Source organism: Lactuca saligna, chromosome 8 (genome assembly GCF_052625555.1).
Source record: "Lactuca saligna cultivar CGN05327 chromosome 8, ASM5262555v1, whole genome shotgun sequence".
Classification (NCBI taxonomy): domain Eukaryota; kingdom Viridiplantae; phylum Streptophyta; class Magnoliopsida; order Asterales; family Asteraceae; genus Lactuca; species Lactuca saligna.
In genome coordinates, this window is record NC_136424.1 from 19,966,803 (window position 1) to 19,991,366 (window position 24,564).

A 24,564-nucleotide genomic window follows, 5' to 3' on the forward strand; every position below is an offset into this window, starting at 1 on the left:
CATTAAGACCTTCCTACTCCATGCATGGTACATCTTAAGCCATTAGGACCTCATTTTTATCACTCAAAACCTCTTCAAGAGTCTAGAAGGACAGTTTATTTCGTCCAAATCACATCATGCAGCATCTTGGGACTTTTGGGACAAGAATTGGTTCCATAAAGAAAAAATGGCAAGATCTATAACATATATGCATAAAGTTTGAAGCTTTTTACCTTCTGGAGCTTCTAGGGCACCAACCAACTTTAGATCTACAACCTTGATCTTCTTCTCCAACTCCTTGGTGCAACACCTTCTTCTCAAAATACTCAAAATACACTTTATAAGCTCACACACTCAAGGAAATGGCTAGGGTTTTGGGAAAACAACTCTAAACAATGGAGGCTGAGGTAAGGGAGGGTATATGAGCTCACATTGTTGCTTATATAGCCCCCAACCCTAAATATTTGGAATTCATCTTGATGTAAGTACGCCCAGTGTACTAAGGCGGACCTTAGTACGCTTATCGTACTCTTATGTACGCTCAACGTACTCCTTCTTGATCCAAGATTGTAACCTTGGTCCTTATACTTATCTTGGCTCTACACTTCAAACCCCAAGGACTACAAATGACCAATAATGATAGTAAAGAGGGTTCAGAAATACCTGCAAAATCTCGAGATGTTACAATTCTCCCCCACTTAACCTAGAATTCATCCTCGAAGTCTGTTGCGATAAATAGATCAAGGTAATGCTCCCGCATCTCGGATTCGGGCTGCAAAGTCCACTCGGATCCCCTTCGATGCTCCCACTCTACCTTTACCAAAAGTATCTCCTTGTTCCGTAGAACTTTCATATTCCTCTCCAAAATGGCCACGAGCCTCTCCACATAATTCAGGCGCTTATCAACCTGAATATCATCCAACGATACTACTGCTTCCTGATCCATAATGCACTTTTGTAATTGCAAAATGTGAAAAGTGTTGTGGATCCGACTAAGCTCCTCCGGTATCTCTATCATGTATGCCACCTTGCCAACCCTGACAACGATCCTGAATGGTACAAATGTACCGAGGAACCAATTTCCCTCTCTTCCTGAAGCAGATCACTCCCTTCCAGTGCGAGACCTTCATGTGTACCATGTCACTGACCTGGAACTCTAACTCAGATCGGCGTCTGTCGGCGTTACTCTTCTGCCGAATCTGAGCGGTTTGCAGTCGCTATCTAATATGTTGAATCTTCTCGATAGTCTGCAAGACTAATTTCGTCCGTCCCATCACCCTGTGTCCAACCTCACCCCAACAAACCGGGGTGCAACATATCCGCCCATACAACAGCTCAAAAGGCAGGGAGCCAATACTGGAATGATAGTTGTTGTTGTAGGAGAACTCTACAAGGGGTAGGTGGGAATCCCAGCTCCTACCAAAGTCAATGACACACACCCTCAACATGTCCTCGAGGTTCTGAATTGTCCGCTCGCTCTGACTGTCGGTCTGCGGATGATATGTTGTGCTAAAATGCAGCCGCGTGCCTAGTTCCTCGTGGAACTTCTACCAGAAACAGGAGATAAATCTAACATCTCGGTCAGAAACAATGAGCACCAGAACCCTGTAGCGAGCAACATTCTCGCAGACATATACGTCGGCCAAGTTCCCCGCCGATGAACTCTCCCGTATAGCCAAGAAATGGGCACTCTTAGTCAATCGATCCACGATGACCTATATAACATAAAACCCCTTCGTTGTCCTCAGCAGCTTGGTAATGAAGTACATCATGATCTGTTCCCATTTCCACATGGGAATCTCCAAGGGCTGCAGCATGCCATGCGGCCTCTGATACTCGGCCTTGACCATCATACATGTCAAGCACCTCTCGACATACCAAGCGATTTAACGCTTCATGCACGACCACTAGTAACTCAAACTCAAGTCCTGGTACATCTTGGTGGCCCCGGGGTGAATAGAGAAGTGAGACTTGTGAGCCTCCTCCATAACTATCTGTCTGACCCCATCAGGTATCGAACCCATACCCGACCGCATCGGGTCAATAATCCCCAGCTATCTTGCACAAATCGGGCATTCTCGCCCCTAATCCTTTCCAGTTTCCAGTTCTCTGGTCGCATGCCCTCAACCTGAGCATTTCTAATCAAACTCACGAGTGGAGAATCCACTGCTATCCTCATACATATCGTTGGGGTGGAAGACCTAGCTGACTTGCGGCTCAGAGCATCCGTCACCACATTCGCTTTATTGGGGTGGTAAAGGATCTCGCAGTCGTATTCCTTGACTACATCCAGCCACCTGCGCTATCTCATGTTCAGGTTTGGTTGATCCATGATGTGTCTCAGGCTCTTTTGATCCGTGTATATGGTACATCGGACCCCATAGAGTTAATATCTCCAAATCTTGAGAGCGAATACCATCGCTCCCAACTCCATATCATGATTAGGGTATCTCGTCTCATGTGGCTTCAGCTGCTGCAATTCGTAGGCTATCACCCGTCCTCTCTACATGAGGACCGCCCCCAAACCTGTGATGGATGCATCACAGAACACCATAAAATCCTCAACTCCCTCCGAGAGATTCAACACTGGAGCCTCTCATAATCACCGTCGGAGGGTCTCAAACGCCCTCTGTTGCTCGGGGCCCCACCGGAAATCCGCCCCCTTCCTCTTCAGACGAGTGAGGGGTGTTGTAATCTTGGAGAAATCTCATATGAATCTCTGGTAGTACCCTACCAATCCTAGAAAACTCCTGATATCTGAAGTAGATCTCGGCACCTCCAACTGCATGACTGCTTCGATTTTGGCCGAGTCGACCAAAATCCCCTACTGGTTAATGAGATGTTTGAGGAACTGGACCTCTCATAACCAAACTCACACTTTGATAACTTAGCATACAGCCGTTCCCGTCTCAGAACTCCCAATAACTCCCTGAGGTGCTCCTCGTGCTGCTCTCGGGTCTTGGAATAGAACAAGATATCATCTATAAACACGATGACCGAGAGGTCAAGCATCAGTATGCACACCCAATTCATCAGGTCCATAAATACTGTTGGCGCGTTGTTAAGCCCAAACGGCATCACCACGAACTCGTGATGTCCGTAACGAGTTTGAAATGCAGTCTTCTCCTCATCCTCCACTCTGACCTTGACCTGATGATACCCAGATATCAAGTCTATCTTGGAAAACCAAGAGGCACGCTGTAACTGATTAAAGAGATCATCTATCATTGGGAGTGGATAACGGTTTTTCACCGTCAACTTGTTCAACTCCTTGTAATCAATGCACATCTAGTGCAAATTGTCCTTCTTCATGACGAAGAGAATGGGTGTTCCCCATGGAGAACTGCTCAGTTGAATGAACTGTTTTCCCAACAGTTCCAGTAGATGTGATAACATCTCCTGCATCTCGGGTGGGGCCAATCGGTACGGCGCCTTGGCGATAGGGGCCGCACCCGGCACTAGGTTGATCCGGAACTCGACCTGCCTCTCCTGGGGTATCCCTGGTAACCCCTCCGGGAACACGTCAGCAAACTCCCTGACCAGTGGAACCTCTGAAACTGGAGTCTGATCCCTGACCTGCATATCCACCACATACGCTAGATAATCCGTACAACCGTACTAAATATACTGCCAAGCCCTGGCAGTCTGAACAAAACCCAGATCCCATTCTGGTGCCCTCTCCATATACAATCAGTTCTCCCCCACTTGTGGTTCGAACTACTACCCGCTGACCCTCGCAATCAATCATGACATCGAATCGACTAATCCAATACATCACCACAATCACGCACACATCTCCCATGGGAATCGGAATCAAGTCTATCGGGAAGGACACCCCAAAGATCTCCAACTCACATCCTCGGTAGACCGAAGAAGCAGAAACCTCGTGTTCTTCGGAGATAGATACTCGCAACGGACACTCTAGCTCGCCTACTGGCACACTAAACTCCCTACTAAATGTTTGTGATATAAATGACCGACTCGCTCGCGATTCAAATAAAACCAATGCAGTCAAGGAGTTCACTAAAAACGTACCTAAACATAGGTATAGACAGATAATCATAAAACATATAAGATCTGTAAGATAAGGGATAGAAACATACCAACAACCACATCTGGTGCTGCCCTGTCATCCTCTGCGGTGAGCTGGAAGGCATGCCCTTGAGCCTTCGGGGGCTCTGCTCTACCTAAACTCCCATCCGTAATCCTTAATGTAGCTGGTGCGGGAGCCTGTGCTGGCTTAACGGCAAGCAACAAACAGTTGGCCTTGAAGTAGCCAACCTGATCATAGTGATAACATGAACTCATACTCGGGACCGAGGCAAGCTGGCAACAATCCTTCGTATAATGCCCCTCCTTGCCACACCTATGGCACCCACTACCAGCTCGAAAAACCCCAGAATGACCCTTGCCGCACTTTCTACAAGTGCGGCTCTGCTGACCCCCGATCCTAGAATCATCGGTCTTAGACCGCTTCCCCGTCGGCTGTGACTGTGTCGGGGCCTGTTGATTCTCCCTCAACTATAGCTCAATCTCCAACTCACGCTGCCTAGCGGCCTCCTGTAAATCCAGTAGAGTATCACATCACTGCGTGGCAATAAACTGACGAATTTCAGTCTTGAGCATGCTCATATAACGTGTCATCTGGGCCTACTAAGAAGCATACTCCAGGCAGAACATCGCCCTCCCAGTGAACATGCGAGTGATCTCCGTTACAGACTCCCTATCCTGTCTCAAAATCAAAAACTCCTGAGCCAATCGTTCCCGCTCGACCCGTGGAATGTAACGGGTGCGGAACATATCCATGAACTGGTCCCAAGTAACAACAACTCTCTGATCATCAGTGTACAACCCTATCATCAATCTCCACAAGTCCTTGGCCTCGAGCCTCAGCATGTTCAGGCCACATCTGACCTTTTAATTAGTAGGTTATGAGCACGTGAAGAAACTGGTGGGTTTTACACTAATCCAATAGAAACAACCCTCCACGTCATATAACCACCTCATGGCTCTAGTCGGATCCTGGGCACCATCAAATCTCGTGGGCTTCGTGTTATCGAAGTCCCGGTACTGGAAGCCCCGACTAGCTCTTACTCCTCCTGCCATTGTAACAGCCGATGCAGCTACAGCGGCAGCCTTCTCTGCAAGGGCTGTGTAACACTCATCGAAATACTCGATCATGACGGTCTTAATAGACCCACACATCTCTGGTGGTTGTGCCCAAAACATAGCTCCTCTATCCCCATCTGCAGGATCTCTCGAATCTTGGCATCTAGCTCCTCTATCCCCATCTGCACCACAGTCTCAGGTGCTGCTGGCCCCTCATGGCCTCCGTCTCCTGATGTTGATCCTGACCCGGATCCAGTCACAAAGCATCTCGTAACCACCATTCTAATAACATACCAAGAAGATATCAGATAATCCACATAACAGGGGACAAACTTCCAATTAAACCCTAGGGGTTGTGACTTTTTGCTACGCATACGGGTCATGTGCTTTCAGTAGTATGGGTCCATCCTACCTTCCACACCTACCCATATTTGTCTCAAGTATCGCCACAACACTCTAACCATATATACATAAACATAGTGAGCGCTCAATCCTCACCCCTAGAGGAATGCTAAATATCTCATAACTGGCCTCCCGGCCTCGCATGACCCACCCATGAAACTTCCTCCAATCCTGCAAAACTAGTGTATGCTAGCCATACATAACCCTAGACCCTATAGACTTTCGAATATCATATCCTACCCTAAGCCCCCAATCATACAAGAATAGAACATAAGGCCAAACCAAAGATTTTCAAGCTATAATATCTTAATTATGTATAACCGTGATGCATACATTAAGCAAATACAATAATGATCTCAATCTCATATAAATAAAACCCTAGGCTAGTAGGCATCATGTAATCAAGCAATTCTATCATGCAATTACTAAAGATCCCTAGCCTAGTACTAACATGTTGTTCTAACATATCATAATATCAAATAACCATATGGAATTTTAGGGCCTACTTATTGGCTCTGGCTGATCGTACATCCTCCATCCTCCTTTGATATTTTGAAAACCTTTTCCTTGGTTTGAGACTGGATTCCCACAAGTGTTCCTCCAATTCACTCAAACCAAGTCTCTGATACCAACTTGAAACACCCATAAAAATCATGCCAAATTTAAAATTTTAAAAACATTTCAAAACCATTAATCATTACAAAACTTTTTTCAAAATGTATAATATCAGAGTATCCCAGAAACATAAACCTAAATATGATGATCTGTACAATCACACCTTTTCCTTCCCGTGATCACCTGATGTACCTGAAACAATAAACTGAAACTGTAAGCTCGAGGCTTAGTGAGTTCCCCCAAAACACCGATACACTGCACATAACACATATACAAATAACAGAATGTACTGGGTCCACAACTTTATAGACTGGATTACCCATGGGCCCACAGTGTGAGTCTGGATTGCCTTTCGGACCCACATCTCACATATGGATTGCCACCGATCCATAGTACGAGTTTGGTATGTCCTACTCGGCCCTCAGATCATATATGGAATGCTCCCGAGGCCACAGTACGAGTCTGGCATGCCCCACCCGACCCTCAGCTCATCTTTGGAATGCTTCCGAGTCCTCAGTATAAGTCTAACATTCCCCACCTGGCCCTCAGCTCATATCTGGAATACTCTAGGGTTTGTTGGTTACCGCACGAAGCAATATAACCTCAACTCACCCCACATAATAGGTCGGCATATAACACAACTAATGTACATACAGATAATCACATAATAATACAGGTAGTCCTACAGATCTACCTAACTGACATAGCAACTAGCATGTAACATGAACTCATACTCAACATACTACCAACTGCTAGGATAATATATCCAACGGGTCAGCATTGGTGCCTTAGACCCCTTAGTATAGTGATGATAACTCACCTCGCAATTAGTGTCGAAGTACTGAAAATATTTGATCGATGTGTCACCAAAAATCCTGAACTATCACATAATAAATACCAAGTTAATACGAAAAAATAATAGTCTTGACTAAGGGTCCAATCAATCCATCATGTCCTTTCTCTTTAGTGGGCCAAAGCCCAATGCAAAATCCATAATCTTGAAAGTCCTTATGCAAAGCCCATTATTGTCCCAATTTACCAAATTAGGTCCAACTCCCTAATTGGGCGTCATTCCAAGATCCATATTCAAAACTGGCCCAAAACACCATATTCATAAAGTCCCGCAAAGGCCTAAGTCCAACTAGTCCATAAACAACCCAAATCCCGAAGCCCAAATGGCAAAGGCCCAACATAGGATGTACGCGGGGCATACTCCTCTGGTACGCTAGGTGTACTCTTCCTGATGTTGACCACCATTGGGGTGGTTGACCCAGTATGCTGGGCGTACTGGATTTACGCTGGGTGTACGTAATGATTTGCTAAAACCTTAACAAGTGCTTAATGGCTTAAGCACTTAAGCCCAAACTTCAGATCCAGTGACCAAATGTGCCTATGACCCATAAAGTGATGAACTTTATCACTTTGGACGTCCAGAAAGCTCTTAATATTTGGTCTTAATCCATTAAGACCTTTCTACTCCATGCATGGTACATCTTAAGCCATTGAGACCTCATTTTTATCACTCAAACCTCTTCAAGAGTCTAGAAGGACATTTTATTTCTTCCAAATTACATCATGCAGCATCTTGGGACTTTTGGGACAAGAATTGGTTCTATAAAGCAAAAATGGCAAGATCTATAACATATATACATAAAGTTTGAAGCTTTTTACCTTCTAGAGCTTCTAAGGCATCAACCAACTTTAGATCTACAAGCTTGATCTTCTTCTCCAACTCCTTGATGCAACACTTTCTTCTGAAAACACTCAAAATACACTCTATAAGCTCATACACTCAAGGAAATGGCTAGGGTTTGGGGAAAACGGCTCTAAACATTGGAAGCTGAGGTAAGGGAGGGTTATGAGCTTATAATGTTGTTTATATAGCCCCTAAACCCTGAATATTAGGGTTTCATCCTAACGTAAGTACGCCCAGTGTACAAAAGTGTACGCCTAACGTACTATGGAGGACCTTAGTACGCTTAGCATACTCTTATGTATGCTCAGTGTACTCATTCTTGATCCAAGGTTGCAACCTTGGCCCTTATAATTATCTTGGCTCTACACTTCCAACCCCAAGGACTGAAAATGACCAATAATGATAGTAAAGAGGGTTCGGAAATACTTGCAAAATATCAAGATGTTGCAAGTTTTACTTTTGAAATCTTAAATTTTAGAACCCTGGTATTTTTGAATAGTTTAAAAATACACGCTTATGAATTTTATTAATAAATTAATTAAGTGTTTAATTGAAAGATAATTAATAAATCCATAATTGTTTAAATTTAATTAAATTAAAAGCTTAATTTATTAAAGGATTAAACCCTAGTATTGTAACAACGTAAATTTTCAAACAAAATTTTCATTTTTATTACACACTAATATCAATATTACATTTCCCAAAAACACAAGTATTTCAATTGTCAAAACACAAATTAACAAAAATGACTGATAATATCCCAGATTTACCAAACAAAATCCCGGACAGATGTGTACAATCAAGCTGGCGCCTTCTCACGGTCCTAAGCAGAACCTGAAACACATAACACACAACACGGTAAGCACGAAGCTGAGTGAGTTCCCCATAATAAAACACTCAAATATAATTAGCCTCTCATTGCTATATCTTGATAAGGACCCTCCGATCAATGTGTCTTAGTGAAGACCCTCCGATCTCACAACTTGGGTTGGACCCTCCGGTCCTAAGTCAATATAGCACAGGAATATAAACAACATAAATCACAAAGAAATAATGCATGATATCACATAACTCGATATAAGCATATAAGACCCTCCGATCACACAATATACCACACAAGTAAGTATAGTGAGAAGACTCACCTCGTAAGAAAAACAAGAATATCTCAGACTCAACGGTAGGTCTAGACTCCGCCTACATATATCATGATCATCTCTAATTAACAATTTAGTAATAACCACTCCGAGATGTTAAACTAATTCATACACGTATCTAAAAAGGGTGAAGAGACCAATTTACCCCTTCATGGTCTCCAAGGTCCACAGTTGATCAAACCCTAAAAGTCAATAGAAGTCAGCATTCGAGTCAACAGTCCATGTTGACCCAACTCATCAAGTGCATATATGTGAATTATCTAGTTCCTTCGTTTTCTCAGAAGTTTCGTGAAAACCAACTTAACTCGTCAAGTTGTCTCACCAACTCGCCAAGTTATAACACGTCCAAACTCATCGAGGAAAACCCTAACCGACTCGTCGAGTTGGCTCATGCACTCACCGAGTCCCTCTAGACCAATTCTTATTCAGATGATTCTAATCAGAAATAAGACCTCATACTCCAGATCTAGCCTTCTAAGGCTGAAATATCACGTAAAGCTGCAAGCTTTACGTCGATGCATGGCATCTAGGGCTCAAAATGCCAAAACAAGCTCTATAGAGGGTTTATTGCATGGAAGCTTGTCAATAGCTTGATAAAGATTGGATCTTTATGTTCCTAGGACCTCATATAGCTTAGATCTGGAGTCTCAACTCCAAGACTAGCTCAACAACTCAAAAACCAAAACATGGATGGGAAAAAGACCCTAAAACTCCCTAAAAAGAGATCTAACAAAAGAAATGATCAAGGTGGTAACTTTTTACCTTCAAACAGAAGCTAGCTCCAAAAAACACTTGACCCAAAATCCTCTTCTCATTCCAAGCCTTGATACTCTTCACTCCTCTTCCAAATGTACACTAAAACACCCAAAGTTAGCCTCTCTCTCTCTCTCTCTCACAAACGAATACACTCGATTAGGGTTTCTCACAAAGTCTTAGGGTGACAAGTGCGGCAGAAATGAAGGCTTAAGGTACTTTAAATAGGACACAAACCCTTGAAATTAGGGTTTCCTCACTCAACTCCTACTCGTCGAGTTGGGGTCCTCCAACTCATCGAGTAGGCTCTAAAAATCACGCAGCCATTAACTCCTCTACTCGGCGAGTTGGGGCATCCAAGTCATCGAGTTGCTCTGACAATATAAATGTAAACTAATTAAATATTATATCTAGGAGTCGGGATGTTACAATTATTTTAAATGTTTAAATTACACCCTTATACTAATATAAAATTATAAGTCTAATATTATATATGTGTAAGAAAAGTCAGTCTTACCGTTAGTAGGCCTCATTCACGAAGCTGGTATATAAGGGGTGTTTAAGAAGCGGCATGTAAAATGATCGCCATTGGGTATCCATTCTTACCCACTAAACCCTTGACTAGTGGAGGGTCATTAGCCGAACGGGTTTGATAGGAAACTAAATGCTCATTAAAAGTATAATGAATTATAAAGTAACTAAACCATTTTCTAAAAAATCTCAATCTTAGTTACTTTAGGAAAATGTGAATTTGATGCTAACCCATGAAATTGCACATTGCACCTTATTGGTCGTTAGTGGAGCGTGTGCGGTTAACTGACACACTAATATGGGACTAATATTGTTGGCAATGGGTTTCTCGTAAATTATCATTTATTAATGGAGTTTTTATGGCTAACTGGCACACTAATTAGATGATAAATTACATCCAGAGTACCAAGCTAATTTGCATGGCTATTCACATCTCGTTGGTGATCCTCGGCATCCCAGTCACAAAGTGAGAGCATAATCGAGATTAAACATGCCATTGAAAGTTTAATGAATCTCAAAAGATCTAGGAATTTCATCATAAACCTAATTTGTTTTAAATTTCGTTTTCGTGGTGGAATTTGTAAGTCGTCATTTACCTACCTTCAAATAATTTACAACTGGATTACGACATCCTTCTTCTGAATTGTGAACTATTGTGTTGGGTCCTAGCCTTAATATTTCATTTGGGTGTTATATTAAGGATTAAATCAACTCACTTGAATTGTCCCTCTTTTGTAGATGTCTAATTCTGACAACTATGGTCTTCATCATCCTTTTGGAAAAAGCTTTCCTTTTGAAGATGATCGTCCACGTGTCGATCAAGATGAAAGATTATTCCCTTCTTTGTGCATTGGTGGAACTGGAAATCATACTTATCTTCCTCCACCTCATCCAGTGATTCTGCCTTACCCACATTTTCGTCGACTTGAAAAGTTCAAAATTACTCAAGCCTTATGGGCATGCAAACACCGAGATGGAAGTTTTGTGTGTGCACACGTCCTGAAGATGAAGTCGCACATTGATAGACTGAGAATGTTGGGTATTATTTTCCCAAGGAAGCTAGCTGTCGACTTGGTTCTTCATTCACTTCCTGAGTCATATGGTCAGTCTGAATGACTACTACATGACTAATCACGATGTGACCCTAATCGATCTGACATATTTGCTAATTGCTACTGAAGCAGCAATGCTTTGGCACACTGGTCAAGCAAATTTTTTTGGAGGGTCTGTTTCCCAAATTTCCATGGATGTTGATAATAGCAACGATGATAGTCCAGAAATGGATTCCCTCCTAAGGGAGAGAAATCGACCAAGGTCAAAAAGTTTGACAATAAAAGAAAGGCCAGTAAATTCAAATTGTATGACTCTACTTCATGTACATATACTATCTAACTCTCTTAAGTTCCTATTTATAGATTCTTATTACATGATGTGATAATTACATTTTGATGTTTTTGTAGGATTAAGGAGAAAGAAGGAAGCTTAAAAGAGGAGTAAGTTGAGTCTGATCGTGAGAAATGGATTTCGGTCGCATGGTTCGATGGTTAGATTTTTCAATTGCTGCTTAGGAGTTACGATAGATTGATAGATTACTTAGGAATATTTAGAAACATAGTTTTCATTTGTATTTGCATTGTACGAACAATTTTTTCCACATATTATCAATAAAGTGAGTTTTTTTAATCTTGTTTGCTTTATGATTACTTGCAATGGCATTTATGAAAATTGGTGTTTATATTTCTATTATTAGCAATGTTGAAAATGGATTTAATTCTTACTTATATCGCTTGTGGTAATGTCATAATCTACCAAGTGAGGAAGGATTCTCATCACCAAAGTTTCAGTTGGACATAAACTTGGAGCAATGTGATTTGAATTATGTGATGTATGAGAATCTTGATCCTTGGGAAATTTGGACTAATTCCTTGTTCACATGTATATGTGAGTCAAGTGAAGGATTAAAGAATCTAGTACACATTGATGTGAACTGGTCTTATCCGCTACAAAGGAAGATAAAGTCTATTCGTCATGAATTTACTGTTGGTTCAGTAAATATGGCTATGCTTACAAGATTAAGTGTAATTTTGATGCCTTGAAAATTTTCAAAGTAGAGCAGAACAAATAAGAAGAATCCATTGGGCAGAAAGATAAAAGTTTCTCCAATTTGAAAGGAAAGGAGAGTACTTTAGTATCATGTTTTATGATCATCTTAATGATTAAGGAACCATGTCACAATTGATCCTCTAAGAACACTTTAGTGCATTTATATGACTAAGAAGATGAATCAGGTATTGTTGAAATGGTTAAATCAAGAGGATGAGTCATACTTCATTCCAAAATCAATTTTTAGAGCAAGTTGTACCTTGAGTAACATGTTCTAAGAAGGTTTATAATACCTCATGAAATGTGGAGTAGAAATGTTTTCTTGCTCTAGTACATTTGAAATTGGTAGTTGTGATATTTTGGTTAAAACAAAGACCAACTTATATGAAGTGTTTTCTTGATAAGAACCCACACTCATGAATATTTTTTTGTCGAGGAATGTTCCTTGACAGAGAATCTTATATGTCAAGAAGTAAGTGGGAGTCTTGTAGATCTTTAAAAAATTATGAGAATAAACCTTTTACTAATCACTAACACACGACCTGAGGTTGATAACTTATCATGTTGACACATTCTTGTTTCTATGCCCATTCTAGTTGAGTTGGCAATGCTTCTGAGTTCTATGGCTTTCATTTGACTGTATAAGGCAAAGCACCTTGATCAGCGAAAGTACATTGATTTGTATGGTGAGTTGCTTAATAACTTGGAAGCACTAGTAAGCCCTTATGCTACCAGATGACAAGAAATTAAGATTAAGCAAGTTCGGTCCATATGAGTTTGAATTTGTCATAAACCTTGTCTTGTGATAATGGTTAGAAATAACAAATTCACATGGATAAGAACACATACACCATAAAATCTAAGTGGCAAGATGTTTCTCTCGACTTCATGAAAATGATTGTGAGGAAATGCTTTCATAGTAGATTTTAAAGGATTGATTAATATCATTAGAGTTAGCAGTTGTGATAATTGTGTTCTCAAATTCGAGTATGATTATGGAATCCCTTTTCATAGTTCGAATTGTGATAAATGGAAAATGGTGTGAACATTCGGGACTTATTGTTGTAAGTTTTGAAAGGGTTTAAACACACACATAAGCTATCTAATGAAAGGTGTATGAGCTTGAGAAGTCTAGATAAAGACCTATCGATGCATCGCATATCAGCAATCTGAACTTTGGTAAGAAAGTCAATTTGTATTGATTTCTAGAAGTCCATCTGATTTTTGGGTACATGTCAAAGCTAGTGGGAGCATAATGTTATGCTAATAAGAACATAATTGTTAGTCTAGTGGGAACATAATCATTATGATGAGTATTTAGAGTTAGCAATGCTATTTATAGGAAACAAGGTTTTTAATTTGCAGAGCTGGAGAGTTTGGAAATTGTTTTGGTGTAGTAAGGATTAAGAGAGAGGGTACTAATACTTCATTTCAAATCTAAAAGTTTAGATTGAAGTTTTTAATGGAACTTAGTCATAAACATATATGAATATCATGTTGAAGTGATTCAACATAGGAAATTTGATATATTGAAATATTATAGCAAGAGACTAATCTAGTATCATGTTCACTTGTTCTGATTATTCCAAATGTCTAAAGCAGTAAGAGGGAAAAGGACTAGAACTTGATATGACTAGGGTTGTTAAACAACTATTAAAGTATAATATAAGGTTCGCTAAAAATAAGTTGCCTAGGGACAGTTGGAAGTATAGTAATAGACGAAACATATTGACATAATTCTGAATACATGGAAGTCTGTTAAGAATGGATGTCATATGACAATATGGAATTGTTTCCATTTTGGGAGATGGATATTGAGATCTATGTGTGAGTTAGTAACTTTAATGCAAGAATGATGATCAAGGAATGCTCTTTGAATGTGAGACTTCATTTTGGGAGATACATATATGCGGAGTTTATTAATTTTTTTAATATATAAAAAATAAATACACAAATAAGAAACTTAATCAAAAATAAATAAATAAATAAGGGCACAATAGTCTTTTTAGGTAAGATAGGGACCAATCACACAATAAAAATAAATAGTAGGATCTGAGTTAAAAAATAAATTAGGGACCAAACATATAAATTCCCCCAAACCACAGGGACCATTCGAGTAATTTACTCTTACTTTTCGTTTTGTTCATATTTATATAACTATTTTTTTGTATACACCTAGGTAACGAACTTGTTGAAAGTGTTCCCATATGACCATTATGACATGTTGTACTCAGATGTAACCTATTACAGCAAGTCATAATGGTCATATATGAATACTTCCAACAAGTTTGTTACCTAGATATGTAAAAAAAAAAGATAGTTACCCAGATGCGAACAAACCAAAAAGTTAATTACCTTAGTAAGTCATGTTCCCAAGCTATAAATATCTTAAATTATAAATTATAAAAACTAAAAATTATAATTATATATAATAGTAATCTGGAAGCCCTCTTATGAACAATAATTGTTTTCTGTTGGACCACTCATACATATATATATATATATATATATATATATATATATATATATATATATATATATATATTCAGGTTCATTTGAAACCATTCCAATTTTGTGAGACTGTGAGACCAAATCAAAAAATAATTTTAAAATGCAAAATAAATGGAAAAATCCAAAAATTATTTTTTTAAATATTATTTTCGGAACTTGAGTTAACTAAAAAAAATAAAAAAAATCCCGTTTTTTTTTTTGAAAAATACTTGAAATATTCTAATAGAATATTACACTGACATATTCTAAAAAGTAATTTTAAAATGCAAAATAAATGAAAAAATCTAAAAATTCTTTTTTCAAATATTATTTTCGGAACTTGAATTAACTAAAAAAAAATAAAAAAAATAAAAAAAAATCACTTTTTTTTTAAAATACGTGAAATATTCTAATAGAATATTATACTGTACATATTCTAAAAAATAATTTTAAAATGCAAAATAAATGGAAAAATCTAAAAATTCTTTTTTTAAATCTTATTTTCGGAACTTGAATTAATTAAAAAAAAATAAAAAAAATCTTGTTTTTTATTTGAAAAGTACGTGAAATATTCTAATAGAATATTACATTGTACATATTCTAAAAAATAATTTTAAAATGCAAAATAAATGGAAAAATCCAAAAACTCTTTTTTTAAATTTTATTTTCAGAACTTGAATTAACTAAAAAAAATTAAAATAAATAAATAAATAAATAAAAATACGTCTCACGGTCTCACAAAATATAGGTGGTCTCAAATGAACCTAACCCTATATATATATATATATATATATATATATATATATATATATATATATATATATATATATATATATATATATATATATCAAGGTTGTAAAAATCGATCGGCAGTCGACTGGGGTCAAGCGATTAATCGGTTTGGCGGGGATTAATCGGAGGATTAATCGGGGACCTTAAATTATTAATAAAACTATTTTAAAACTTAATATATCCTAAGAAAAAATATTATTTGAAAATTTAAAATTTTTAAATTTTGAAATATTTGGTATAATATTTGAAATTTTGAAAATTTAAAATTTTAAAATTTTGAAGTTTTGAAAATTTTGGTGTAATATTTGAAAATTTGAAAATTGGAATTTTTTAAAATCTTCCCGCCAAGGACCGTCGAGGACCGCCAAGCACTGCCATGGACCGCCGAGGACCGCCTAGCCCGAGTTTAACCGATATTGATCAATTTCCGCCTAGCACCCCTAATCGTAATCAGTTGCAGACTGTCTAGCGCCTAGGCCGATATTTACAACACTGATATATATATATATATATATATATATATATATATATATATATATATATATATTGTTGGATTAGTGTATAAGTCAATAACTATATTTGGTATGTACTTCACCTGATTTTAGCATGGTCCTTTTGGGTTGCCTTGACCAAAGCAACTTAACTGGATGATTTATGGAGAGAAAGGATATTATGGTTTATTAATATATTATATGAATAATATATAAAAAGAGAAATCATATTGTTTCATTAATATTAGTCAAGAATTAATATAGAATCAATTTAGTGACTAAAATAGATTAATTAAATAAAGGGGAATGGAATTGCAATTATAAGATAATTGAATTTTGGGCTGTGGATCTCTTGGATTATAGGGTAGACGATTTTAAGGTGGAAGCCCACTTAGAAATCGTCCTTATGCCTTGTTCAGGAAGGTTCCATTGGATTGCTTAAGGCCTAAGTGATAGGTTTGAGCACTACATCAATCCTATGGTGTACATGCAAGCCCTAAAGCTTTGGATCTAGTTTGTCTAATGAACATGCAATAATCATCCAAAGCTTATAAACCCTAATTCTAGCATACAATAATCGAAATTGACAAAAGAATAGAGTTTAGATCTTACCTTGATTGTTATATTGAAATAACAATCTAAATCCTTCTTGTAATTGACTTCTAAAAGCTTAGTGCCTCAAATGTTGCACCTCTAAAGGAGTCGCAAACACCATATGCAATAAGATGAACAATGAGAGAGGGAAGAGGCACCAAAAATGTCCTAGGGTTTCTCTTAGAAGGTTAGGCACCTTTTTGGCTTGCCAAGGGTTCCTTTTATACTTAGAATATTAGGGTTTTCAACTAGGAAACCCTAATTTGACTGCTTAGGCCCTAAGCAGCCCATGGACTCCCTCCTTAGAGGCCTTGGACGAATTCTAATGGGTTTCCCCATAGATTTCATCTACTCCAACTTCTATGGAGTCCATTAGCCCAATATTCAACTATTACACAATTGACAGTTCTTGTCCCCTTTATTTAATTAATGTCTTCTAGTCACAAAAATAATTCTTAATTAATTATTGACTACTATTAATTAAACAATATGATTTTCCTTTAATATATTATTCTTATAATATATTAATAAATCATATTTAATCATCTTTCTCCTTAATTCATCCTATCGGTTTCTATGGTGAAGGCAACCCAAAAGGTCGACCATGCTCATAATCGGGTCAAGTACATACCAAAATAGTTATGGGCTTAGACACCTAATCCAACACTAAGCGATCCAATTAGGGTTTTGACTGAAACCCTAGCAGCACACCTATATAAAGGACCCCAGGACTTCATATTTCGGCTACCACAAGTAACCCTAGAGTTCTTAGAGCCGAAATTAAGCCTCCATACTCTCTCTTCAAGATCATTCTCTTGCCTTGGTGTTTGTGAGCCATTAGTGGTATTACAATTATGATATTAAGCTCTTGAAGTTGAAGATTCTTGCTACTATTAAAAGGTAAACATCTAAACTTGTTGTATTTGTAGATTTCGATTTTATAGTATGCTAGATTAGGTTTTATAAGTTTTGGATAACTTGCATGTACAATAGAGAAACGTAGATCCAAAGCTTCAGGGTTTTGCATGTGCACCATAGGATTGATGTTCTGCTCAAAACCCATCAGTGGTGTCAGAGCCTTGCTTGGTTTCTATTGTATTTGATGCATTGTGTGTTTATTCATTGCTTGAAATTGAAAAATCTACCTTCTGCCTGACAGACTCGTCGAGTCACCTGATGAACTCGACGAGTCAGATGAACTCGGTGAGTTCTGTAAATGACTCGGCGAGTCAGAGTGTCAGACAGAAGGATTTTCGGGATTTTGGCTTATTTTGACTTGGGATAATTACCAAAAATGTTTTTGATTAATGAAATCCTATTTTTATTGATATCATGTGATTTTGTCAAAATAAATGATATTTATCAATTAATTAGATAATTATTTCCTTATATGATAAACCTTAATTATTTGAATTATTTTATTAAATTATCTTGCATGGAATTGGATTAGGTCAAAATTAAATAATCACCAATTAATTGTTTAATTATATTATTTGAATTTTGATCTGGATAGTTTTGAAATGTTTCAAAACTTACCCTCAAGTTTTGGAATTTTATTTTTGATTAATAGTTTAATTTTGAAATATTTAAATTCTAAACCCTAGAATTTTACAAGTTTAAAATTCAACCCTTATACTATTATAATATTATAAGAGTAATAATTATGTATGTATAAGATAAATGCTAGTCTTACCGTTAGTATGTCTAATTCACAAAGTTGATCTATAAGGAGGGTATAAGGTGGTTGCCTATAAAATGGCAATTTAATGGGTGTCCACTCTCACCCACCACTTCCTTGATTAGTGGAGGGTCGTTAGCCGAACGGGTAGGATAGGGCAACTAATTCTTCATTAAAGTTATAACTAAATGTTTTATGAAAATTGCCAATCTTAGTTACTTTTGAAAAAAAATGTGAAAATGATGCAATTCCATGAAATTACACGTTGTACCCTTGCCAAGACGTTAGTGGAGCATGTGTGGTTAACCAACACACTAATTTGGGTCTAGCAAAGGTGACTCGATGTTTTTCACAGATCAATGGAGCGTGTGTGGCTAACTGGCACATTGATTAGGTGACTGTAACATTTAGGGCACCAAGTACATTTGTATGGTTATTCACACCTTGTTTGTGATCCTCGGTATCCCAGTCACAAACTTGAAGGGGATATCGAGATTCAAACATGTCATTGAAAAGTTCAATGAATCTCAAAAAGGATCTAGGAGTTTCAATACATTTAAAACATAACTGCTTTCGTTTTTCATGGTGTAAATTAGTGAATCACCATTCAATTACCTTCAAATTATTTGATGTTTAGATTACGGCATCCCACTTCTAAATTGTGAATAATGTTGTTGGATCCTAGCCCTAATTTCTCATTTTAGGTGTTTAATTAGGGATTCTTTTCTAATCAAACTTTGTCTCTGTTCTGTTTCAAATGTCTAACTCGAACAACAACGCTTCCGGATCATTCTCACTCATGAATTTGTGTGGAAGGGTGATTTTCGATGGATCCAATTTTAATGATTGGATCCTAAACATTCGAATGGTTAGCCGCTACGAGGACAAGGATTATGTCCTCAACAAGGAGCTGAAGGAGGTGAATGTCAACACTGCTACTCCCAAGGAGATTGTTTCCTTTGAGGCCCACAAGCAAGATGCTACGAAAGTCCACTGCATTATGCTCGCAACTATGACTGCAGAACTCTAAAAGTACTACGAGGACTACTATCCTTATGAGATGCACCAAGATTTACTAGATAGGTACCACGAAAGTGCCAGGCAGGAGAGGTACGAGATCATCACTTCGATGATCACGACCAAGATGAGGGACAGAGAGTCTGTCACTGCTCATCTGCTAGAAAATGTAGAGATATGTCGACCGCTTGCAAAAGCTAAATGTTAACTTCAATTAGGAGCTGACGATTGATATTTTTCTTCACTTCTTTCCTCCTTGCTACAACCAGTTCTGCATGACCTACCACATGAACAAAGAGGAGGTCATGTTGGGCAAGCTTCAAGGCCTGTTGAGGAATGCTGAGAGCAACCTCAAGGATAAATCCATTGCATCAATTCCTACTACTATTGCCCCCGTCTTGGCTATTGGTCAGGGGAAGGGTAAGAATAGGAAGGCTCCCTCCAAGAGCCACCATAAGGGAAAGTCCCAAGATGGCACCTCTTTTAGTGGAACCAAGGCTGGTCCCGCTGCACCCCCCTCCAACCCGAAGGACGCAAAGTGCTACCACTTCCATGACAAAGGGCATTGGAAATGAAGCTGACCGAAGTATCTACAGGACATCAAGGATGGAAAGATAAAACCATCATTCGCATGTATTTATTCTATTTAATATAATAATTTATCGTATGCTATTTCTTGGATTCTCGATACAAGGTGTGGTTTTCACATTTGTTCTGATTTGTAGGGCCTACGAAGAAATAAGTATGTGAAGCATGGGAAGATAAACTTGATCATGGGGAACAAAAGAGTGTCGCCTGTCACCAAGAATGGAGTTTACTCATTAGTACTTAGTAGTGGATTAGGACTAGATTTGAATAATTGTTGCTATTTGCCAGAAATGGCAAGAAACATCATTTCTTTTCATGGTTTATATAAACAAGGATTTAGATTTTCATTTGATAATGAAAAAGGTTCTATTAATGCTTTATTTCATGGTTTTTTCTATTTTGAAGCATTGCCTTGTAATGGAATATATGAAACTGTGATGGTTGTAGACAATTTAGGAAATGATGTGTTGTGTCTCGATTCTTCCAATGATTTGCATAAAGCATGCTTGTGGCATTGTCATCTTGGACATGTCAACAAGAAATGCATATCCCAAATCCAAAAGGATGGAGTGCTGGAGTCATTTGACCTTAGGGGCGATGATGCGTACGAGTCTTGTTTACTTGTAAAGATGACCAAGCCACCCTTCACTGGTACTTGTGAAAAGGGTGAGGGTTTATTGGATCTCATACACACTGATGTGTGTGGGCCCTTTAGATCCACCACAAGGGATGCGAGCCACTTCTATGTTACTTTCACTGATGATTATAGCAGATATAGGTATATCTACTTAATCAAGAACAAGTCAGAAACCTTTGAAAAGTTCAAAGAGTTTGAGCAGGAAGTGGAGAATCAGTTGGGCAGTAAAATTAAGATTCTCCGATCCGATCGAGGAGGTGAGTCCCTTAATCTTGAATTCCATGACTACCTCAAGGAATGCGGAATTGTTTCGAAATTGACGCCGTCTAGGACACCACAGTTGAATGGTGTGGCTGAGAGGCGTAATCAAACCTTGATCGACATGGTTCGTTTCATGATGAGTCGTGCTTCATTACCTATCTCATTCTAGGGGTATGCCTTAGAGACTGCCACCCATATCCTTAACCTAGTCCTTACAAAGAAGGTTGCCAAAACACTTCACGAGATGTGGACAGGGAAAGCTCCCTCGTTGGCACATATCAAGGTTTGGGGATGCTAGGCTTTTGTAAGATGAGAGACTCACGAAAAGCTCGAACCTCGAAGTGAGCAGTGTATTTTCATCGGCTGTCCATAGAAATCCTTTGGATATCTCTTCTATAGACCAAGTGACAATGTTGTCTTCATTGTGAGGAGAGGGATTTTCTAAGAGCGAGAACACATAAGCCAAGGAGACAGTGGGAGGCAAATCGATCTTGAAGTGCTTCAAGAATCGAACGATGAAGGAACCTCAAACACTGGCACTCAACTTGAGGAGGAAACTCCTATTGAACCGATTGACGAGTCCTTACCTCTTAGACATTCCAGTAGAGTTAGTGTTCCGCCTGTGTTATATGATTTTCATATAATAAGTAAGGGTGATGCATTTATTAGTGATAGTACACTAGTAAATTTAGATGAACCTAACAGCTACAAGGAAGCCATGGCAGGCCCGATGTCTGCAAAATGGAAAGAGGTTATGGAAAGCGAGATTCAGTCCATGTATGACAACCAAGTTTGGAATTTGGTTGACAATGTGTCAAAGTCATAAGACGGTCGGGTGCAAGTGGATCTTCAAGAAGAAGGTCGACATGGATGGGAAAGTACACACTTATAAGGTGCGATTGGTTGCGAAGGGATTTACTCAAACACCCGGAGATGACTATGATGAGACCTTCTCACTAGTTGCGAAGATAAAGTCTATTAGGGTGATGCTAGTCGTTGTTGCATTTCATGACTATGAAATATGGCAAATAGATGTCAAAACCACTTTCCTTAATGGGAAGTTGGCTGAGGATGTTTACATGAGTCAGCCAGAGGTTTTTTATGTGAATCATCCTAATAGAGTGTGTAAGCTTGAGAAATCCATTTATGGATTGAAACAAGCATCTTGCAGATGGAATCTTTGTTTCGATGAGGAAGTCAAAGAGTTTGGCTTCCTGCGAAGCAAGGATGAATCATGTGTATATGTCAAAGCCACTAGGAGTATAGTTAGTTTCTGTTGGATAAGGTGTCTAAGTCCATAACTATTTCTGGTATGTACTTGACCCGACCCGGCATGGTCCATTTGGGTTGCATGGCACCATGCAATTGGATAGACTAAATGAGAGAAATAACACTTGGAGATTATTAATATATTATAAGTTCTAATATATTAATAATATTATTTGATTAGTTTGATCAAGAATTAATTTAGAATTAATTAAGTGATCAAAAGATAACTAATTAAATATATGGGTTGATTATGTAAATCATCCATATCTTGTATAGTGGGCTAAAAGGCTCCATGGACTATCAAGTTGGGTTCCACCCATAGGATGCTCCATGGATGCTCCATGGGAGTTACAAACCCATGGGTCATGGAAATGAAGAGTCATGACACATTAGGGTTTAACCCTAGATGTGTCAACACTATATAAGTAACATGTTCTCCACCTAAAATCGGCTACACTAAGAAATAAGAGGGCTTGGCCGATTTTGAAGAAGTGTGTGTTCTCTCATAAGTTCTTCCAAGAGCATTTGGTGTTGTGTGAAGCATTTGAGGCATCACACTTGGGGTGCTAGGCTCACAAGGTTTCAAGGAACACAAACAACAACAAGGTAAGTTATTCTATCTATACTTTATGATAAATTGTTCCCCATGTATGCTAGATAGGAATATAACCTTGGAATTCAACTTTGCATGATAATTAGACAAACATAGATCCAAGGTTATTAGGGTTGCATGTACACTTAGGAAGTGTTAGAATGCTCAAAACCCATCAGTGGTATCAGAGCCTAGGCTTGTTTGCTCTTATTTGTGCTTAAAAGTTGAAAACAGAATCGGAAATCTTGCTGTCTGCGAATGGACTCGTCGAGTCTATAGGGGGGACTCGTCGAGTTCATGAGTATCTTCAACCAACTCGGCGAGTCAGTTCATGCACTCGGCGAGTAGGGTCGACTGATTGCAGAATTTCGATTCAGTTGCTGGAAATGAATTAGAAACATTACCCTAAACTGTTTTGGTAATTGAAAACTTGTTTTTGGTGGTGTAATGTCTTTGCTAATTCATTTACAACAACTAGTTATCAAAATTACAAAGTTTTAAATGTAATTTTTTGATTGTGTTCATATTCATGTTCTTGTTCTTATGATATTTTAGATGATCATAGGAATTATTTGTAACCTATGTGGTAGATTAATTCTTGATCATAATGTGTTTTAATGGAGTCCATAACTTATCCTTAAGTTATGGAAAACCAAGAGTCACACTTGAGTTAAAACCATTAAAACAAACACAAGAGTTAGAAAAATGAAGAGTCTTCATTTTATTACTCTATTAAACTCATAAGTTACAAGAAATGAAAAGTTTTGAAAGTTACAAAACTTGCCCTCAAGTTTTGGAACAAGTAAAGTTAAGTTAAAACTTTAAGTTCCAACCCCTAGAATTTTAAAAGTTAAAATTCAACCCTTATACTTATATTATGATGATTTAATAATTATATATATATGTATAAGAATAAAGTCGTCTTATTGCTAGTACGCCTCATTCACGAAGCCGGTCTATAAGGTGGGTATAAGGTTGTTGCCTATAAAATGGTGACTTAATGGGTGTATATTCTCACCCACCGCTTGCTTGACTGGTGGAGGGTCGTTAGCCGAACGGGTAAGACAAGGACTTATAAATTCTCATTCAAAGTATGATGAATATAATAAAGTAACTAAATGTTTATTAAATTCCCAATCTTAGTTACTTTAGGAAAATGTGAATAAGGTGCTAATCCATGAAATTACACTTTACACTTTGTCTAAGTCGTTGGTGGAGCGTGTGTGGTTAACCGGCACACTAACTTGGACTTAACAAGGTAGGTAAAGGGTGACTTAAGGTTTATTATAGTATCGGTGGAGCGTGTGTGGTTTACCGGCACATCGATTGAGTGATAAACTTTAAGGGTACCAAGTGATTTGCATGGTTACTTCACACCTCGTTTTGTGATCCTCGGCATCCCAGTCACAAAACTTGGAGGGCACTCTCGAGATTGAAACATGCCTTTGAAAAGTTCATTGGATCTCAAAGAATCTAGGAATTTCTAAAACCAATAAAAACTAAATATCTAATATTTCGGTTTTCATGGTGGAAATTGGTGAATCGTCATTCACCTACCTTTCAAATATGGTATAGCTTAGATTACGGCATACCTCTTCTAAGTTATATTATATTGTGATTGGATCCTAGCCTTAATATTACATTTGGGTGTTTTATTAAGGACTCTCTTAAATCTAAACTAAACTTGTTCTTCTCTTTCAGATGTCTTCAAATAATGCTTCTGGCTCGAATCCTAATGGCTCCTTTACTCTTATGAGTTTGTGTGGGAAAGTCACCTTTGATGGATCCAACTTCAATAAATGGATCAGAAACG